Below are 3,270 nucleotides of genomic sequence, written 5' to 3'. Positions count from 1 at the left end.
ACATGTTGTACGAGAAATTTGTACAGGAAGGAACAGTATTGGAAGCGAAGCGACCTCGGCCTAAGCCTGTTTGTTCGCCGGAGAATATTGAAACGGTACGAGTTGCCGTACAGAGAAGCCCCGGCAAATCTTGTAGAAAGGCAGCAGTGCAACTGGGAATATCCAGACGCTCCGTTCAACGCATTCTTAAAAGTGACCTCCATATGTACCCATACAAGATGACCTGTGCACAGAACCTCACTGAAGAACACAAGCAGCAGAAACTACTGTTTGCTCAGTGGGCGGAGGATAGGGAAAAAACTCTCAACATCGTTTGGTTTTCAGACGAGGCCCATTTTCATTTAGACGGTGTGGTTAACAAACAAATGTACGCTTTTGGGCCACTGAAAACCCACACGTGCTTCATGAACGACAACAGTATGCTCCGAGGATTACAGCGCGGGCAGCAATTTCCAGTCACGGACTTACTGGACCCTTTTTCTTTGAAGAAACTATGAACAGCGAGTGTTATTTGAGCATGCTTCGCAATAGCTTCATTCCACAGCTTCTTGCTACTGCCTTGCCCTTCAACACGCAGTGGTTCATGCAAGATGGAGCAAGGCCACATACTGCAAACACTGTGTTGGAGTTTTTACACGAGTATTTTCACATGCAGATCATTCACTCAGGTTTCCAGGTTACTTCAGTGACGGACGAAATTGGGCCCCCAATAGTCCAGACCTCAATCCATGTGACTTTTTCCTTTGGGGGTACCTAAAGGAAAAGATTTTCTCGAAACGTCCACGTGATTTAATGGAGGTCAGAAGACTTATTCTTCAAGCTTGCAGTGAAATTACGGAAGACATGTGCCGTAGGGTAATCACTAACCTCAGTGTTCGTTTGAAGGAAGTTAGGAAACGAAATGGTGGACATATTGAGCATGTGCTGAGTTAGAACAAATCTGCATGGACGGCTCTTCATTGTAGTATATGTTCCTTTCAGATTGTATTGACAATAAAGTTTATACTCAAAATCAAAATGGTATCACATTTCGTGCACCACCCTATATCTCAAAGAATCACAGGTTATGGGCAGCGCAGAATTCGCATAGCTTCCACGAAACATCAGTGCATGATCAGAAGGTTGGTGTTTGGTGTGCAATGCCTGCAGGCCGCATTACTGGTCCCATCTTCTCTCGTCTCGGCGCGTTACATTGTCAACATTTTGAAAGCATTTGTGACAGCGTTAACGAAAGAGGAAAAGACCTACAGTTACTTCCCACAGGATGGTGAAACTGCCCATACAGCCTGCCAAACGTTGGAGCTCATTTACACAATCTGCAAGCGTGGAAGAGCTGTTACCAGAGGTCAGTCTGGTCGCGGCCCTAGCTGGCCATCCAGGTCTTCTGAGCTGCCACTGTGCGATTGCTTTGTATGGGGAGCCTTCAAGTCTACGGCGAATCGCAACCACCCTCATGGTCTTCAAGAACTGTAGCAGAACATTTCGGATGAGACTGCAGTAACTGCAGTAGTACAGCTTCGATCCACCATCAGCAACTTGCTGACCAGGGTCGAAAAGTGCCAAGAGGTGAACGGTGGTCACTGTAAACATCTGTTATAGTCACGTTAGTGCCGGCTGGGGTGGCCGAGCGGTTCTAGGCGCTACAGTCTGGATCCGCGCGACCGCTACGGTCGCAGGTTCGAATCCTGTCACGGGCATGGACGTGTGTGATGTCCTTAGGTTAGTTAGGTTTAAGTAGTTCTAAGTTCTAGGTGACTGATGACAATAGAAGTTAAATCCCATAGTGCTCAGAGCCATTTGAACCATTTAGTCACGATAGTACTTCATTTCCTTTCTTCTGCTGTGTTTCTTTGTACCCTGCAACTTTTATTTGCCGCACCATGTACAAACACTGTAATTTACTAGACGGTCGTCGTCATTACGAGTAAGGACCGGCGGAGGAATCAGACTGGGTCCTCGCGTCAGTCCTGAATGCGGTCTCGCAATGCCAGAGAGACGACTCGGTCCACCGGCCGGTACCCGCCGGCATTAAGCGCCAGGGAGTCGCCGCGCTGGCCGGCGGAAGGCAGAAGTTGTCGGTGATTGCTCCTTGTCTGCCCGCGCGCGCACAGTGTCTGCCGCCTGGTGCCTGCCGGCTGGGCTGCGCCGCGTACTGCGGCGCGTCCGCCAGTTTGTCAGCGCCTCTTTGAGCCGCCTTAATTGTATGCATTATTCATGCATTTTGCCTGTACTGTTTGCGCCGAGGTGGCGCGCCCCGCCCCGCGGCGGCGGAACAGAACGGGACAGAACAGGAGGCGCGCCGCGGCGGCAACTGCGGAGGCCGCTTTGAGCCCTACCGCAGCGCTCCTGGTGGCGGCGGTGCTAACTAGCCGCCCCGCCGCCGGCGACTCCTGCTGTGTACTTCCGCAGTGTCGTGTGTGTGTGTGGGTGTGTGTGTGTGGCGGATGTCACCTCCGCGACAATGGCGTCACTCCGAGGAGCGCAATACCGGCTGCAGCTACTTTGCATACAGCTCCACCTCCAGTAGACACCTGATGAATCGACGTCACCAAAGAGATCCCCCGCTTGCTGAAAGTTATTTTACAAATATTTTAAAGACGAAAAGGTCGAGAACTGAACTTTTTGCTAAATTGAGAGCCAGAAAACCATCCAACCACGACTTTTCTTCCTCCTTCGAACAGAACCTCTTCTCCGAGTTTCGAGTCCAGTCCCAGCATACAGTTTCAATGCCCGGGAAGTTTCAGGTCAGTGCACACTCTGCTGCAGGGTGAAAATTCAAACTGGAGGCATTCCCCTAGTCATTTGCTGAGAAATTTCTCCGTAGTGTCCAACGATCTGCGGTTGGTTCAAACGGTTCCAAGCACTATGGGACATAACATCTTAGGTCATCAAAATGGTTCGAATGGCTCTGAGCACTATGGGACTTAACTGCTGTGGTCACCAGTTCCCTAGAACTTAGAACTAGTTAAACCTAACCGACCCAAGGACTTTACACACATCCATGCCCGAGACAGGATTCGAACCTGCGACCGTAGCGGTCCCGCGGTTCCAGACTGCAACGCCTAGAACCGCACGAGTCCAGATCAATCACATAGTTATAATAAGCGATGCACAGTCAAAACTCTTTCTAGAGGTCGTCAACAACCCTATGTCTTCATGAAAATGACATCAAGCTGACTGATTCTGAAAATGATTGACGAGTGTCACATGTATCCAATGAACATAACTGGATTTGTGTCTTCCTAGGAACATTATAGGAAGCATATACAC

Source organism: Schistocerca americana, chromosome 5 (assembly GCF_021461395.2).
Source record: "Schistocerca americana isolate TAMUIC-IGC-003095 chromosome 5, iqSchAmer2.1, whole genome shotgun sequence".
Lineage (NCBI taxonomy): Eukaryota > Metazoa > Arthropoda > Insecta > Orthoptera > Acrididae > Schistocerca > Schistocerca americana.
Note: the sequence above shows the minus strand (reverse complement) of the source record.